General features: G+C 35.6%; 1 long non-coding RNA gene across 1 annotated transcript; it reads right to left on the bottom strand.

Moving 5' to 3' along the window:
• Positions 1-180: 180 nt before the first annotated feature.
• LOC128555382 (uncharacterized) lies at positions 181-3,449 on the bottom strand. Its single transcript, XR_008370024.1, has 3 exons — positions 3,361-3,449; positions 2,715-2,775; positions 181-2,210 (listed from the first exon to the last, which is right to left on the bottom strand). It is a non-coding gene; the product is annotated as an uncharacterized LOC128555382 (long non-coding RNA).
• Positions 3,450-19,934: the final 16,485 nt, after the last annotated feature.

The raw sequence follows: 19,934 nt of genomic DNA, 5'->3' as shown, positions 1-19,934 counted from the left end.
TTAAGGTATTGTATGGTTACTAATCATGACTGTCCAATTTTTTTTCAAGTTGCCATGGTTAAAACATTCATTTTGCATTAAAAACAGGGATCATCCTAGGTCAAAATTTTAGGGAGAAGTGACTTCTCCCTCCACAGAATTTAGGGAAAAATCGAGGAATTTAAGGAGAAGATTCGGCATAAAAATATCTATGTGTGTTTGTGTAAAGGCAGTGTCCTTTCACCTTTGGAAATCATTTTGTTGCCATGGAAACAAATAGTAGTAAAAGCAAAATCATGTCTACTTCGCCATTTGATTTAATATATACATTTTAAATACAATTCAAAATTATCAACAAATAACAGTGTAATCCAAGACTGAAAAATATCATGATATTTAAAAATAATACAGTATGTTCATGTAATAACAATCATGATGCACATTCTTCCTTTAACAATCAAATTAAATCAAATTATCTATAGAACACTATAGTCAATATTTTGCTAGATACAACTTTAAATGAGCAGCGCCATGAGAAAACCAACATAGTGCGTTTGCGACCAGCATGGATCCATACCAGCCTGTGCATCAGCGCAGTCTGATCAGGATCCATGCTGTTCACTTTTTTCACAGTTTCTCTAATTGCAATATGCTTTGAAAGCGAGCAGGATGGATCCTGACCAGACTGCGCGGGCTGCTCTGGATCTATGCTGGTCGCAAAGCCACTATGTTGGTTTTCCCATGGCGCGGCTCGAAAGTATTTAATTCTTTCAAACTATCAAGACAATGGCTAGACTTTTTACGGATAGCTATAGATAATGTAGATTTAAGACTTTACTAAGTTTATTCAGAAAATCCCTGACCATGCACATTCCAGTGCCAGTAAATACTCAGTTAATACAAACTGCAGTTGCAGACATATCTCCTAATGCTTTTTCCAAAATTTATCAAAATACACAACTAAATCTACTTTATTTATTAAAGTAAATACATGCTGGTAAAATAGGATGTTATATGCCTTGTATATCTTAGAATGAAAACTGTTTTACAGATGACAATTTTACTGGATTTCTGAAGATTAATAGATTTTGTTACATGAATGAGGTCTTAAATTAGTCAGAAAGTCAGCCAGAAACTCAGATGTTCTCTTTAATCATTGGCCAATTAGTATATATGGGCTTAAGTTATTACCTAACACAATATAGGTAACTTTACAAATGTATGAATTTTCATTAAACTCTGCATTGCAACATTCTTAGAAAATAAATTTCATCAGAAAATATGATTTTATGATACAGGCTTAAGAGGGAAAAAGAACTGTAATATTTCAACAGTCTCACAAAATCAAGTATTCTAATTCAACCATTGTTTTGCTATATTTTCTCAGTATTTTTTTAGAGGTTTAAAAAATCTATATGAAATAAAATTATCTATGGTAGAAAATACAATTAGATCTGTATTTGTTTGAGTAATAAGCCTTCATGTATAATTATGCTTTAAATTGGTAACCAAATCTGATGAGATCATGAGAATTGCAAAACATGTGCTTTTTTACCGATATTCAAAGACTGTCATGTGTTTATTCCATTTAGATATGTTCAAGCGCATCTTTTTTCAAAATACATTAAATTTTATCAAATTTAAATGTAACAAATTTAATGTTATACATGCAAAAGTAATCAAACAGTATCAAGTCAAGAATAAAGATAAGTTTCAATTACAGGGCCTTTGGTTAAACAACTATCAACATTTTTAAGAAATGACATTCTAATTTTTGTCCATGAATCTGAAAAAGAAACATTAATGCAAACAACATAATTCCATCTTCAGGGTGTCCAGTGTGAGTTCTTCTATTTATGTCAAAAGCACCAATCATTATTTTGGTGGCGATCCAAAAAAGGGACAGATCTTCACTATTCAGATGTCCATAACTAATTCCAAAACCACTAATGGATGATTCCCCACTTTCAGCCTCTCTATTTGGAAAACACACACACTATTTTCATAAACATTTCGCCTTCACAATGACATACTGCATTGCAATCTTTTGTCCTCTACTGCCATCTTGTCAACACTAAACTACCTGGATCACAGACTGCACATTTGCAAGTTGTAAAAAGTCTTTTTAGCAGTCCTTGTTATTTTTATACAGAATCTTGAGAAGGCTGGATCTTCAGGTGATATCAGAGGTCTTCTGACTGCATTTACTTTTACTATGACTGTAGCTGTCACTGAAAAATAGACATGTCAGAGAATAACAATCTGAATGTTTTTCATTTGACTATGGGTGGTGGTGGGATTGGGATGGGCTCTCCAGTTAAAATATTTGTGACATCATGTTACTGGGTAGAACTACTGATCTTCTACAAGCTAGCTGGAGGGTTTCCTTTCACAAATTTGTAAATAAATAAAAATTACATACACTACTTCAATCATTTAATAAATTTTGTATAAGTAAATATATAATATATACATCTTTCCTTTTATTCTTTTAATGAAAATAATTTATCACATAGACCTCCCCCACCTTGAAATGATTTTAAAAGGAACAATTGTATGAAATACATTACATACTTTTGGCTTTGCTACACTTTGATTAAATTTAAGATACATGAAATTCTAAACAAAGTTCATACATATTCTGTCAAAAAAATAACATTCAATCAAGCATTTATAAAAATCTGAAATCAGACCTGATCAGACACTAAGACAAACTATAAATAAAATGTAGATACCTTCCTTCCTTTTATTCCAATATAAGGATGATGATGATCATTCATTCTTTGAAGAATTAGTCTGGAATAAACAGAAATCAAACTAAAATGGTTGTTACTGTTGTTACATTTAGACAGATACAGGATTTCATCCTTTTCAACATTATATGGACCACTTTTAAAAGTAAAATCTGTTTCTCATACATGTGCAGAGGGTCCTTTTCTTAAAAAGGGTATATTTTAAAATTTCAAAAACTTATCAATATTTATAGTCACAATACAAATGTATGTCAAATTAAGTTATATGAAGTCCTAATAGCTATTCTTGTATCATAGATTGAGAGGTCAAGATTCCATACTTGTATGAATATTGGCATGTGGGGGACTTTATTCTTTATTTAAATACATGTAGGTCTCTGATGTGTAAATATATATATATATAAAAAACATATTAACTTTGACACAAACCATTTACATTCAAAATGTACTTGTAAAACAGTAAAACAGGCATATGCAGATTAAAACATGCTGACTTATGTGTAGCAATGGATGCAATTAAATGTTTTCATTTTTCAGCACTCATTGAGTTTTTACTTCAGTAAGTCTATATTTCTACAGGCACTTTGGCAAACACATACAATGTTGCAAATGACTAAATTATGATTACCTCTCTAGAACATCCACTTACTCCATAGTTGTTTGAAACTTTATCATCAAGCAGTCATTTTCAAAAGAAACAACTCACAGCTGAAAAACAAAACAAATAAATTTACAAAAATATATATATATTTTGAAATGAAAATATGTCTTTATCTGCTTTTAACAATAACATAAAAAACATGCTAATGGTCATTTACAACTAAAATCAGAGCTTTTTTCCATTATAAATCTACCTCCAATAAAAGGAGGTAATCCCAAAGAAAACAGTATGTTTCTTACCAAGTCTGAATATGAAATTCCCAAATGTGTTACCTTATATGGGTGTTTGATGTTTCAAAATGGTTTTGAAAATTTGTATATATCTATAGTTAGGTTATTACAACAACATTTATAGTGTTGCTCAATTACTGAAATGTAATCCATTAATATTTTACACAAAAAATATCTTTACATAGATTTTGGTAATTTGGAAATTTCCACATTAGACAATTTCTGAGAGCATTTTCCCAATTCCACTGGTGTTGGTGCATGGTGTTCCCAAAAAGATGGAAAATGCCTGTAAGTTTTATTTTGGTAAAATAATAAGAATTTAAGAAAAAAAACCTCTGTATGGTCTTTGAATCTGCTGAAGGAAGTGAGCACATATCTTGCATAGCTTGAAATTTTTACATGTCATATTAAAACATAAAACATTATGAGACTCACCTGTTTTCATTGTAGTGTTATCCTTTAAAACTGATCCTTCAGTCAGTTGATACAAACTTCATTTATGGAAATAAACAGACAGATATCAGACTATGATGTCTATCCACAGTTTAGACTCTTTTCTGCCATAGTATTTTTCCCAAACAGTGTCGCTATTCAGCAAATTTTAAACGTGGACTTGGTTTGAAGGGACACACCCAAGCATCACATGCCCATTTAGCATAAAATCTCTGACTGTCATTGTATCTATATACTAAAAATTTGCAAAATCCGAGTAGAAATCTGAATTCAGCATTAATCCAGGAAGTAACTTAGATAAGCTCTTGATGATTTCCTAAATGAAGAGCATCAAGGGGAGGTAATAAAAATAGGAAAAATGCCCCAAATCATTAACTTTGGCCCAAATCTACAAGAATGTGTCTGAATGACCCACTACGACTTATGTTTCTTTTTAAAATATCATCTTCCCTTTATACAAACAAATATACTTTTCTGCTGAGACCTGTGCACTTTCCAAGATGTAGAGCACAATATAAACATATGTTTTGCTTCATAAATATATTTTTTCTTGCAGATAAAAGTCTAGATCATACAAGAATCAAATGAATATTTGGAAATATTAGTTTGGTATGAAACCTTGTCCATTTGCCTTTAAAATTTGCAAGTACGAAAATAAAGGACACTTTCTAGTATTTTCCAGATAACAAAATAGGCAAGCACCCCTACTTCTTTGAAAATTCAGCAAGTTGGGGATTTGCATCCTCGTTTCCATGGTAACCGGGATATATATTGAAAAAATGAAAAACAGGATTTTCTTAATTTTGCACCCTCTTCAAGAAAAAATCGGTTTAAAGGAAATCTGTGACTATGAGTTTCCAACTTTTTTTGGTTCTTACAGAGAATTGGTCTTAAATAACAAGCTCATCAATATCGCTGCCGTTCATGCGTACAAAATTATTCGCAGTTTTTACATATATTTTGTGATTGGCATAACACCCAAACTGACAGCGTTGATACGTTACTTACGACGTAGCGGTCTTGCTATTCCATCCAACTGTAGGTGATTCGACCTCACTACTGGTGATTTGATCATACTGTTAGAATATCAGCATCGCTATTGAGGTTCCGACACCATTAAGAATATTGCGAACTGACTTTCTGTGAACTCCTAATATGTAAACTGTTGCCCTGGTTTATACTGCGGTTGAAACTATATTTCTCTTCTGACATTATAGATCTGAGGAAGATACAAAATACTACAAAAGTTGTTTTGCTACCATATAATCATCTAGTGTTAAACCGTCCATTGTATCTTCCACTTTCAATACCAGAGGACCTCGCCGGGCAAGTCAGCCGAGTTCACAAAAATCCCTCCATTTGGTGGATTGGACAATGTCTAACTTATATAACTAGGAAAAATAAACGATTGAAACGTTTTATTGACCGAAACGTTCAGAAATATGGCTCCAGTCATCCGACTGTTGGGTAAGTGCGAAGGTAGTCTGAATCTGCCCATGCCTATCAATCATCAACGTTATATTTCACTTAATACTTGAGCGTCTGTGCCCAAGAGTACTTTAACAAGGTCGATAGGTCAATGGTCAAGGTCAAAAATGTAACTCAAAGGTAAAATTTGATCCTCATATTTCATGTCCGGAGCATTACTTATTAAGGTATTGACTTAAAACTTGGCTACAGGTAGGTAATTAGACAATGAGTACATGAGCAGGTCTGTATGTCAAAGGTCAAGGTCACAGCAAGGCTAAATTTGTCTGACATACCTTTTGTCTAGAGCATAACTTTTCGTATTTCAGCATTAACTTTATACGTAGCATATAGGTAGGTAATTATGAGACCATGTGCATGGCGCATGAACTTGGTCTGTAGGCAAAGGCCAAGACCACAAATCGCGTTCAATTCTGTCATTTGTATTTTGCATCCAGAGCACAACTTACAAATTTTCTAGAAATTAACTTTAATTTTGGAAACAAATAGGTGATGTGGTAATTTGGGTAGTGTAGTATTATGCATTACTGCCAAACCCAACACTCATTCCCGACCCCAACCATTTAAAAGCTCTCTTAAAAAATCACCTTTTGTATTTATGCCTTAGAATTCGAGCGCATGACTTAGGTGGGTAGGTCAAAGATCATGATTACAGAAAGATGTAATACGTTTGTCATATTTTGTGTACAGCGTATAACTGAATAACCATTCAAGGTATTGACTTTGAACTTGGCGTGTAAGTAGGTGGCAAATGAATAATGTGCACAGCGCATGAACTGAGGATTAAATACACTAAAATCATTTTAAATTAACTATTTGCTAGTGATCGGAGAAAATAACACTTTTTACACGTGTATTTGACATACAATCATTAAAATCATGGCCTATTAGATGAATATGGTTATGAAATTACGTAATCATTCATAACGTTTGAGTAACATGTATAAAATATTAAACGACTCGTTTTCCATTGTCGTGTGAACATACAATTGGCATGATGCTAGCTTCTTGTATTGTATAAACCATTCAAGGCTAAAAAAGCCCATCTTTTAAAGGCAAGAAAGAGGTACCATTTTGCTTTTGTGTTGATGGACGTTTCAATTTAGACACAGTGTTGTTAAATGTTCTGGTCATTTTGGTTTTCTGTAAAACTGAAATCGTTTAAGGTACATTCTATAGGCAAACTATCGACATTTTAGTGCTTGTCTTTATTACAATTTTGTGAATTTTTACTGAAGAGTTACACGATTTGATGAATGAAACGCCTATTAAAATGATTACGCTCACTTTTGAAGTATATATTCATTCAAAATATTCTTCTCAGGTTTTATGAACTATCTTTAAAAAAAGTCTATCATATTTTGTTGGATTCCCAGTCATGTTGGTATTCATGGAAACGAGGAAGCTGATATTGCAGCAAAGAAATCCCTAATATTATCACAATCTAATTTGAAATTACCACATACCGATTTTAGGCCCAATATAAACAAATCGTTATGGAGCAATGCTTCATTCAATAAATTTCATGATATTAAACCTACTCTAGGAGAATGTGTCCGGATACTGGTTATATGACCCAGGGAAGTGCCTACGCCTTTAGTATCTTGAACAATGGTTTGGGTCCAATCGCTAAGGTGACTATGTCTTAGACTAGCTGACAAACGATGTAGAATGTCCTTTGTTAAAACGTAGAGCTGGTGAGACCATCTCATATATAGAAAATTTCTCTGGCTACCTTGCCTAAATGATTCGTGTACCAATGATTCGTAAATGATTTTAATTATGAGCTAGACAATTTCAGGGATCAGGCAAATCACTTATTGTTTCAAACTAACAATTTTCATTTAGCTCAAACACCTATAGGCTGGAGACTCTATACTTGACTGGTCTTTTTGTTGAAGTTCCCGTCAGAGAGTGTCTTTGAATCAACAACATACGAGTCATATCGCATAGATGCTCGGCCTCTGTCCTCTCAACTCTATATGAATGCCCTGACTCCTGGATACTCAGCGCCTATATGCTATCATATGTAGCATTCAACTACCATATAGGTATATCCCCGATGCCTTGGCTGTACTTCGCCAATAATGCTGAACCTTTTATAAGCTGGAACTCTCCTACTATCCCAGTAGATTACCAAACTCTGGGTCTCTGTCTCAGTTTCCCGATGCTCAGCCTATATATGCTATCGTCTATAGCATTCAATTACCTTTAAGGTTAAACTTCTATGCGCTGGCCCTATAGCTCGAAACCTTATCGAAATTCTGCTACTCTTTCCAAAGTCTTCTTTTTAATAATTTATCCGCCCTGACAGGGTAACTGCAATAGTCTCCTTCTCAAGGTACTGGGATAAATTATTAGTTGAATCCTCGATGTGTCTTCTTCAACCGCTGGATACCGAATGAGCTCTCTGTCAACCATCTACCTATTTATACCCCAGCAGACGTGCTATTTTTAGAACTTGCTTCTGATTGGTCCAAATTTTAACATAACGTTTTACAACGAGTACTTGCTCTATCAAATATCTGGCTCCCTTTAACTTTTGTATATGACATAATGTGCGAAGCTGGGACCCAGCTATCCATATAATGAACCCCAATCAGCCATAAATGACCAAAATTCTATAAATAACAGCAATTCAACAAAAGTTATAGCAATGACAACATGAAAAGGGAGTCAAGCACTATCTGTGCTTATGTGTTATGTTATCAATATGTTAAATATACAAATTATCCTGACAAATAGCCCCCTTCTCAAGAAAATACTTTAAGTTTTTCATAAACATGAAGAATAATTTGTAAATTTCTGTATGTAACTCAGTGGGGCATGATCAGTCTGTAGGATGAACTCACTGCCGTACAAATACTTCTGAAATTTCTTAACACCAAAAACTATTGACAAACATTCTCTTTCAATTACCGAATAGTTTCTCTCTCTTTGGAGCAATTTCTTACTGGCAAATGCTATGGGAAATTGTCCATCTTCATACCTCTGAAGAAGTGCTGCTCCAACCCCAGTATCTGAAGCATCACACTGTAATATAAAAGGTCGTGAAAAGTCTGGTAACCGTAGAATAGGAGCGTGTGTAAGCATGGTTTTCAAAGTATTAAAAGCTTTGGCATGTTGTTCTTCCCATATTAGGTTTTCCTTTCTTGATCAAGTCGGTCAGGGGTGCTGCAACTTCGGAGTACGATGCTATAAATTTTCTGTAATATCCTGTTAGACCAAGGAAGCTCCGTACTTGTCTCTTAGTCTTAGGTTCGTCAGCATTCCTTATGCGATCTAGTTTATCATTTTCCATTTCCAGCTGATCGTTTCCATCTTTATGCCCAGTGAATGAAATATTATCATATCCTATGAGACACTTAGATGGTCTTAGTGTGAGCTTTGCATCTCTAACTCTGTTAAAAATATATTGTAGCATAGACATATGTGTGTCCCATTTTCTTGTGTGACCTAAAATATCGTCCACGTAATTGTCAACATGTTTGCACCCTGTCAATAATTTTCGCATCATTTTGTAAAATGTAGCACCTGAATTAATCATGCCAAATGGCATTTTCTGGAACTGAAAACTTCCCTCAGATGTTGTGAATGCTGTCAAGTGCCTGGATTGCTTTTCGACAGGAATTTGCCAGTAACCTTTGCTGAGATCCAATTTTGTAAAGTATTTATCCCCGTGAAGTTTTGACCGAATATGGTCATCATTTCCCATAGGCTCTGTATCAAATTTCGTTACAGAATTCAATCACCTGAAATCAATACAAAATCTGTTTGTGTTATCTTTCTTTTTTACCATGACAATAGGGGAGTTGTATGCAGAAGTGGCAGGCTCAATAATACCAGCCTTTAACATGTGTTGAATCTCTTGGTTAACCTCATTTCGTTTCGTATATGGTATGGGGTATTGTCTGACTCTAACAGGTTCTGTGGTTGTGAGTTCGACCTTGTGTTCTGCATGAATCGTCGTTCCAGGACTTTCTGTAAAAATGTCTTGATATTGTTTTATAAGCGACTTAATTTCAGTAATTTGGCTTTCAGACAAATGAAGATTAATTTGTACATTTTCATATGTTTCTGACCCTCCTATTCTGACAAGGTCGAGCAAATTTTCGTCATCAACTACCCCTGTCTCTGTGCTAACATCGGCCTCGATCACGGCGACACTTCCTGCAAGAATATCTGGTCTTTCTTCGTATTTTTTTAGTAAATTGATATGGTAAAGCCCTATCTTGTCACCGACTTTTACTTTAAAATCCATTTTGTTGACCACATCAACTACTTCATAAGGTCCTTTCCATTGAAGCATCAACTTATTGTGGTTAGTTGGTAAAAGTAACAGCACTTTATCCCCGACCTTTAAATTTCTGTTTCTGGCACTCTTGTCGTAATGGTGCTTGTACGTTTCTTGTGCTGAATGAAGACTTTCTCTAGCTATCTTACATTGTTTCCTCCAGCCTATTCCGTAAGTCTAATACATATTCATATGTGTTTCTTGTTTCTGGTGTTTCAGCTTCAGTCCAAAGTTCTTTAAGTACTTGCATAGGTCCTCTGATGTCCTGCCATAGAGTAGTTCAAATGGTGAGAATCCTGTATGTGCCTGTGGAACCTCTCGATATGCAAACAATACGGCTGACAAATATCTATCCCAGTCTTTTGGTTTTTCTTGACACATCTTTTTCAACATACTGTTTAAAATACCATTCATACGCTCACAAAGACCATTGCACTTTGGGTTATACGGAGTTGTGAACATTTGTTTCAGACTGATCAGTCTACAGACTTCTTCCATCAGTTGTGAGGTGAACTGACTTCCTCTTTTCACTCAAAATTTCGGATGGAAATCCTACTCTAGAAAATGTATCTAGCAGAGCCTGAGCTACCCGTTCTGTCTCAATCCTAGGTAATGCAACTGCCTCAGGATATCTTGTGGCATAGTCGACCACGGTAAGAATATACCGATTTCCTTTTTCTGAAACAGGAGCAATAGGTCCTATTAAATCCACAGCCACCCGATGAAATGGTGTCTCCATTATTGGCATATCTCCCAATGGAACCTTTCTAACTTTTCCTTTTGGAATCATTTTCTGACATATATCACACGACCTACAAAACCTTGTGACATCACTAGTTAACCCAGGCCAGTAAAAACTTGTTTGTATCCTATCAACTGTCTTTCTTATTGATAGGTATCCTCCAACTATTGATTCATGAGCTAAAGACATAACTCTCTTTCTGAACTGAGTTGGAACTACAATTTGCTTTGTCTCTTTGATAATACTGCCTCTCTTTTCTTCGGAGGTTCTATACAATACATCCTTCTTGACTTCGTACATAAATGTAAAACCACTCTTTGTCTTCATTTTCTTCTTATCAGAGGCATACGTCCACAGCTTTCCTAAGGTATTGTCCTCCTTCTGAGCTTTTTTTAAACGTTCGACATTAAGTTCATCCTGTTTGGTTTCGGCAACCTTTATTGGCTTTATTGACTGTTTCTCTTTCTCAGCCTGTGCTTTTGTTACGACAGCTGCAACAATATTTTCTTTTGATAAATACTGTTTGCCATCACCACTCCAGTTAATGTCTGGTCTATCAGAAGCCCCTTTTATATTTGCTATAACTAAGTCGCATATCAACGTTGTCAAAGCCATGGCTTCAACTTCTCTTGTAAAATATGGTGTATCAACCTGTATCCTTGCTGAAGGAACTATCCTTGTGCGCCCATCAATTGCAACCATAAAATACTTCTTATCTAACATTTGATTCTCTGATACGAAATCTCTCCTGACAGCCGCCAGCTCACACCCTGTATCTCTCAAAAACTGAACTTCTTTATCACCTATATATCCTTTCTTCAATATCAAGTTTCTTTCACCGTTTGTTGAATCAATGGTACAGGGGCTTGCTATGACCGAAATCGATTTTCCATGTGCTAACATAAGTCGTCCATCTTCTAAGTCTTTTAACCGTTCGTCATCTCATGATATTGCTATAACTGAGGCTGCAACTTTTCTGTCATCTGACTGTCCGTTTTTCTGCGCTTGGCCTTCCTTTCTCCAGTCTGTGGATGTAGAATCTTGCATGCCATGCCTATTTCTCTGTCTTTCCTCATAGGATCCCCTACTAGCTAAAGCAGCACCGCTTATTTTTCTCTTGGATAGGTCTCTGCATTATCTAGCTATATGACCTTCCTTGTTGCATATAAAACATACAGGCTTTTTAAAAGCTGGCCTTTCTCTTTGTTGGAGCTGAGATGAAGGTGTCATACTTAGACGTTGTGGTGGCCTATTGGATGAGGAATTATTTTTCAAGACCCTGTTCGAGGTTATAGTACCACCATGCGCTTCGATGTACTGTTCTGCTAACTGCGTGATCTCAGCCCTCGATTTTGCAACTCTTTCCTTTAAGAACAAAGCAAGGTCTGTGGAACATGTTTGGATGAACTGTTCTCTGATCATAAGGTCTTTCAGCATTTCAAACGTATTGTCAACTTCTGCCATTTCTGTCCATCGACTGAAATACCTGCCCAGCCTTGCCATGAACTGGAAAACAGTTCCACCACGTTCTGGCTTGCATTCCCTGAACTTCAATCTAAAACCTTCCTCTGTCAACTGATAACGTTTCAGCACTGCTTTCTTCAATTCATGGTAGTCATTAGCTTGGTCTGGAGGCATGCTTGTATATACATCCATGCCTTTTCATGTGAGTAATGAACTGAGGCTTACAGCCCATGTCTCTTCTTTCCATCCTTGGCTTTTTGCAAAACGTTCAAACCGTTCGAGGTATGCATCCATATCATCTTTACTTTCTTCGAACTTCGGTAGTCTTGACCGTAATGTTTTACTGCTCAAGTGGTCAGCACCTTTATCAGCTCCCAAAACTCCGGCCTCTGCCTTTATTTTTAAGATTTCCAACTCCTGTTCTTTCATCACTCGTTCTTCCTCTTTCAAAGCTCGTTCTTTTTTCAAGCGTTCAATCTCAAATAACCTTTTCCTCTCAGCCTGTTCAAGCTCGAACAGTCGTTTCTTTTCAGCTTCTTGAGCCTCAAACCTCCGTTGTTCATCATCATGACGCCGCCTTTCCTCATCTCGTCTGTGTCTCTTGTCTTCCCGTCTTTCCTATCCACAAACTCTATGAGCTCTGAACCTGAGAGACCCATACGTTCACCCATCTCAACCCATTTATCGTAGTTCATCTTTAAACTTTAGGCTGGAACTAAAATTCAACTATATGTGACTCAGACTACCTTCAGTCACAGCGCCTTCTGGTACACCAACAAAACGTTAAAACCACTAGTCTCTGTACCGCCTTGGATATAGATCCCGGACGAACCCCCAAATTGTCAGGATACTGGTTATATGACCCAGGGAAGTGCCTACGCCTTTAGTATCTTGAACAATGGTTTGGGTCCAATCGCTAAGGTGACTATGTCTTAGACTAGCTGACAAACGATGTAGAATGTCCTTTGTTAAAACGTAGAGCTGATGAGACCAAATATCTCATATATAGAATTTCCTCTGGCTACCTTGCCTAAATGATTCGTGTACCAATGATTCGTAAATGATTTTAATTATGAGCTAGACAATGTCAGGGATCAGGCAAATCACTTATTGTTTCAAACTAACAATTTTCAATTAGCTCAAACTCCTATAGGCTGGAGACTCTATACTTGACTGGTCTTTTTGTTGAAGTTCCCGTCAGACAATGTCTTTGAATCATCAATCCTGGATGCTCAGCGCCTATATGCTATCATATGTAGCATTCAACTACCATATAGGTATATCCCCGATGCCTTGGCTGTACTTCGCCAATAATGCTGAACCTTCTATAAGCTGGAACTCTCCTACTATCTCAGTAGATTACCAAACTCTGGGTCTCTGTCTCAGCTTCCCGATGCTCAGCCTATATATGCTATCGTCTATATCATTCAATTACCTTTAAGGTTAAACTCCTATGCGCTGGCCCTAGCTCGAAACCTTATCGAAATTCTGCTACTCCTTCCAAAGTCTTCTTTTTAATAATTTATCCGCCCTGACAGGTTAACTGCAATAGTCTCCTTCTCAAGGTACTGGGATAAATTATTAGTTGAATCCTCGATGTGTCTTCTTCAACCGCTGGATACCGAATGAGCTCTCTGTCATCCATCTACCTATTTATACCCCAGCAGACGTGCTATTTTTAGCTTCTGATTGGTCCAAATTTTAACATAACGTTTTACAACGAGTACTTGCTCTATCAAATATCTGGTTCCCTTTAACTTTTGTATATGACATAATGTGCGAAGCTGGGACCCAGCTATCCATATAATGAACCCCAATCAGCCATAAATGACCCAAATTCTATTAATAACAGCAATTCAACAAAAGTTATAGCAATGACAACATGAAAAGGGAGTCAAGCACTATCTGTGCTTATGTGTTACGTTATCAATATATTAAATATACAAATTATCCTGACAGAATGGCACCAAGGGAACAGTTCTGTTCGCAGGGAGGAAGTTGTTCTTTCTCGCTGTCGAGTAGGTCATACCCGTTTGACTCATTCTTACCTTTTGAATAAAGAAGATCGACCCGAATGTGTACCATGTCAAACACCGCTAACAATTAAACATATTTTAATCGGCTGTGTGAACTTTGCTACGCAACGCAATACATATTATGACGTTCAATCTTTGAAAGAGGTATTTGAAAACGTTTCAGTAGGAAATATTTTATCGTTTTTAAAGCAGATAGGAATATATCAAAAACATTTCATATTTTTATTTACATCTTGCAATATTATTATTTTTGCAGCTGATATTTTAACACACATGTATATATATATTTACATAACTGATTTTAGATATGCTTTACATTTTTACATGGATGTTTTTAGATATGTTTTACATTATTCATAGTGTTCGTGACATTTTCACATGGTAGTTTTTAGGTATGCTTTACATTTTTACAACAATGTTCATGCTTTACAGCTGGCGTTTGCAATATGACTTCTTCTCGGCGATATATGACCATTTTGTGTCGATTCGCCGTAAAACCCAACTCAATCAATCAATCAATCAATCTGTTAGAGTCGTCATTTCAGATGATTTTTATTTTCTCTCTTTTTTTTCATACAGACATCATCGTTTCACTATTGATTTGAGATAAACATGTGTATTTATGATAAAAATTCATTATACCATTACAAGGGCAATACATGTGTCAATTTTGTTTTTAGAAATGGTTGCGGTCACAAAGTAATTGACAGAATTAAATGTAAATGTCAGCATATTTTTTTCACGCAAAAAAATGTGTTTGTGCGTAGAAATATGATCAGGTTGAGCACATGGCCTTATGAATTACATAATTTTCGGCGCTTAACGTAAAACATTTAAGGGACAGGATTCACACAAATTGAATTATGCTTAAATGTACATGCGATACATTATGCATATGAATATAAATCACAATAGTATCGCATATGGAAGTGACTGGAATAGATTTGGACTATTTCCTTCGGATGTTTACATGACTGTGCTGTCAAAAGGCCTCCCATGTGTTAACATATTTTGACAGGTCGAGTTGTTCTGGCAGGAACGACGGTTAGTGCAAGTTTATAAATTAATTATTTTGCAACGAGTTCAAAACAAGGTTGATAATCAGTCGTCTGTATTTTAAGACCTGGAAACGATTTGCCCAGTCATTTAAACGTATGTTCTTGGCCAGGTGGAGAAAATAGCAAATCTATGCGTGCACTACTGTCAACAGTTTATCATTAGATGCAGAATTAACGCATTGTTTCATAGAAAGTTAATCGATCAGAATGGGTCATTGTCATAGCAAAAAGAACAACGTTTATATACTTTTTGCATTCAAATTGACATAATTTGAAACCTAGAAAGAAGACGGCAAAAAACCCTCTGCAAGAAACATGTATGATTGGACGTGATGCTGAATCATCCGCGGTTAGATATGAATTAAAAAGCTATTAAGATTTCTTAAAAAACGTAAATTACCGTGCATTTTATTCGTGGAAATAATGTAGATCTAATTTGCAAACTGTCGTGGAACCTGTGTTCGGCACGCACATTTGCTATTCAAATGATTGCATGATGGTGACCAACAGTACAGAAAGGTAAATGTCAATATTCTATATAGAATCTACAATATTTTTGTATGAGTAAGAAAAGTAAACGATACCTCTGCATAGCTGACAAGGTCAAGGGTCTGAATGAAGCATTGTCATGCACTAAAATATCAACAAATTTATACAAGTTGAATGACAATAATATATATTTAACCAAATTAATAAATATTATAATAATTATTTTTCATGGCATGCATGAATTGTTCAACTACATTTGTACATCAACTGTGCTGTAGACCTAATTAAAGAAGTGAAGTTACCTGAGTAGTTTCAAAATACATATAATTCACACTTGTTAAGATTCCATATAATGTTAATTTCCTTATACTCTTAGTTATTTTATACTGTACTTATTTGAGATGAAGATGTAAATTAATCCAAAGAAATAATGGGACAATGAATACTATAATTACCAAGAAGAGGACAGCCATACTTACATACTATTTTTATACATTTAGGTATGGAATGATATTTAGGTAAATATTACACAATGCCTGCTGACTGTTACAATTTACTCACTGACACTCCCATTGTGCTTACTGGTATAGTAATCATGCATGCTGGCACCTTTAACACGCTTGTTGATAATGATACCACGCTTGTTGACAATGATACCACGCTTGTTGACAATGATACCATGCTTGCTGACAATGATACCATGCGTGCTTGAAGTTACAACTTCTTTGCTGCTTAGACCCTGATGTCTATATCATAATTTCATTTGGCAAAATGACAGTGCCGTGTACCGTATTGGAATATTTCAACATGCCGGGACTGTATATCCTTTCGACTACCGCTATCGTACACCGACGCACTACCTGAGACGCCAAATGCAGACTATATTTTTGGGGTTCTCCATTACCGCTACTGTTTTGCAGGCGGGCTACCGCAGACGACTAATACGTACCAGAAAAATGGGGGTGCTCATTTCCATAGCGTATAATGCAGTATTTGGGTAGAAATTGTATATTTTCGCAATTGAAAATAGAAGGAATTAACAAAAATATACTACATTTTTATGCTGCGGTAATTTTTATGTAAAACGGTTGCTACGCTATGGTAGTTATGTCCATTGTGTGGTTATTGGTATAACTACACTGTGGCACAACTTATAGTTTCTTGTTTCCTGCAATAGTCTACTATGGTATTTATATGCAGATAAAACAAACAGTTAATGTTATTTATCAAAAGTCACATATTTAAACGGCCACTGCATCACTGTGGCAGTACATGCTACTAGTTTGTGTGAATATATATATTAATACGCTGCGGCACTCTCTTTGGTTTCGCATGCCCTGCATTAAACTACTTTAGTAATCGGGGGAATAAATAATGCCTACATGATAAGTTTTAATTACTAGTATAATCCTTTCGCAGGATAACTTTCTCAGCACTGTGGAAGTGCACTTAATTTCATTTAATATGTATAACTACACTATGGCACAGCCTTAAAATTCAAGTTTCTCACAAAAGTCTACTATAGTTCTTAGTAACAGGACGAGTAAAACTACTGAGGTACTACAATGAAATTCGTTCTTCCTGCAAACGTCTACTGTGGTAATTATTTGCAGAGTGGTTTGGTTGCTGTACCACTTCCTCCCTATGTCAGCCCCTCCCCCTCCCCAATCCCGTCTAACAAGACATATGCATCCCCACTCCTATACCTAGATCCTCACTCCCTGTAATTGCTATAAGTACTCTTTTTTCCAGGCACCATAGTGCTTTGGAATTCCCTTCCAGTACAACTTGTGCAAGCCCCAACCCTAAACCAGTTTAGGCAGGTTGTAACCAAACTTGCACACAATGCTTAACATGATAGACCTGTTTCTTTAAACTGCTTTTATCTGTAAATCCTTCTTGTTTTTAACACTATCAACTGTATTCATGCTTGCAATACACATCGTGTATTACTTTTATTCTCCTGTCCATTCTACTTTTAAAATTCTTGTACAGGCGCGCAGCTGCACGTAATACTCGTAAAGAGGATTGATGTAGTATAAAAAGATAAATAGATAAACATTTAGTTAATAGTATGTATTAAAGAGAGGTTTTAAAATATTCGTTTTAGCAGATGCAGTTTCTGCATATCTTTGGAAGTTTAAAGTTTATATTAGAGAAAAAAAAAAGAAGTAGAACTAACGAGGAAGGTTGTTGAACATCTGGTTGAACCGTATAGTGCTTCTAGACACATCCCTTTGGCACAGGCGTTCCTTGCCAGCTCAACCCATCTTTGTGGGTCTTTTAATAAGGGCGAAAATTCTTGCCATATGATTTGAAACCACAGAAATTAGTCCGACAGAAGGATGTTTCGGCAGGAATAATGTAATACATGTAATACATGTAATACATTATAATTCCTGGTTTCGGTTAGTACAATGAACAAAGGACAGCATATGACACGTCAAATCATAGATGGAAACATGGTAGCTAGAGTATGGAAGGTTACCGTTCAGGAATTAGGAAACACAAACAAACGCAGGTAGTTGATACCATTGACCGAGAATTTGCAGACTCACATAAAATTATCTCAATGTCAGGGCGAACAAATGCTTGTCAGTTTTGCAGTATGAAGATACTAAAGACCGCAGGTGGTCCCCGAACACCAACGTCATCATTTGGTTGTAAGCAGTGTAAAGACAATTTACACAGGTATAACAATACTCTTCTTATTAAAAAGTTATATTGATCTAATGAGTAGTTTTAAAGATTTCATGGTATTATTGAGTCATTGCTATGTTACGTGAGCGTACTTTCTTTTACTCCATGTATATAAATTAGGTCTGAGTCAACAAGTCGCTCAAATCCAAAAATGTACTCAAATTATCGCTCTGGGTCGAATTTCTCGAAACATTTACGCATGTCAGTAGAGGAAAAGTCTGTTATTGCATTATTTATTCGACTGCTCTTAACTTACATAAAAATATTTGTCGTCTATTTTCAGGGTTAATCCCCGTGATCTTTTAAATAATACTTTCAGGGAATGCTTTCTTTCGTATCATGCGTCCAGAACTGGGATTGTCTAACTAAAGGACAAGTCCATACAGACCTCCAATCCGAAAACGTCCGTTAAACTTATGGCAACAAGAGCAATTTTGGAAACTCCAGAAATCGATTTTAGTATATATAACCATTGCAAATCACTAAATGTTATAATTTGATACGTTTTATTATTGCTCATTTTTACTACATTTTAATAAGAAATCCCTTCCTTCAATTTAGCCACATAACGGTTGCAAAAAATCACCCAGGAAGGTTCATATTAAAATAGAAACACCCTGTAAAATGCCAACAAAATTATCTTGGAAATCGACGAAGAAGAAATGACTGTCTGACTAGCGGACACTAAGCACAAACTGGAGAAAGAAACAGACAGTGTCTACATGGTGTACACATTTTTACTATGTGTCGTGTGTATATGTACGTTATGTTTTTAGTACGAATGAGAAAGTTTGATTGATTCATCTTTTGATAATTAATTTTCACATGCAGTATACTTTTCTAATATGAGCTGTCTCAAGGGAAAGGTGTTTAGAGTTAAAGTTTTGAAATTCAAGAAAAACATGTTTCATAAAGTTTCGCTTCTTGTGAATTTTGATACATTGTAATATGGTATAGAAATAATAATCATACAACCGGGCATATTAGATATAGACACATAACTAACTTATTAAACAGTTCTACCGATGACATGTTTATCACAGTGAATTTTGGACATTTTATCTTTCTATGCGTCATTAACAATGCTAATTACCCCCCCCCCCCCTCTCCCCAACCCCCTTGCCTTTAGACGGCTATTCAAAAAATACATGTATACATAGATTAACGGTTATTGTCGTAAATTGTTGAAAAAATTGTTTCATTCGTACTCAGTTTAAACGGACTACAGTACAAATTCAACAAAAAAAACAGGAATTATTTCATGACTTTCAGTGAACTTTTTGTGTAACATTACATATGCTCTATGTTACCTTTTGTGATGATTTGTATGTAATGAATGATCCTCATCTGTTATAGCTTTTACAACTTGCTTTCGTTTAAATATATTTTTTTTATCTTATGTCAAATGTTTTTGTTTGCTTTTAATGTTTTACTTTTAGTCTCCTACCCGTTTCTCCGGATCGGACTATAAGTAGACTGTCTATCATGAAATTTAGTCCAAAATACGTTGTTCAGGTTGTGTAGCATTTGATATATGATTCTTCTTACTCATACCCGTTCATAGGAGATTGCCTGTACTGTAGTGTT

This window comes from Mercenaria mercenaria, chromosome 1 (assembly GCF_021730395.1).
Source record: "Mercenaria mercenaria strain notata chromosome 1, MADL_Memer_1, whole genome shotgun sequence".
Lineage (NCBI taxonomy): Eukaryota > Metazoa > Mollusca > Bivalvia > Venerida > Veneridae > Mercenaria > Mercenaria mercenaria.
The sequence above is the reverse complement of the archived record's forward strand: the minus strand, read 5'-3'. Positions and strand labels throughout refer to the sequence as shown.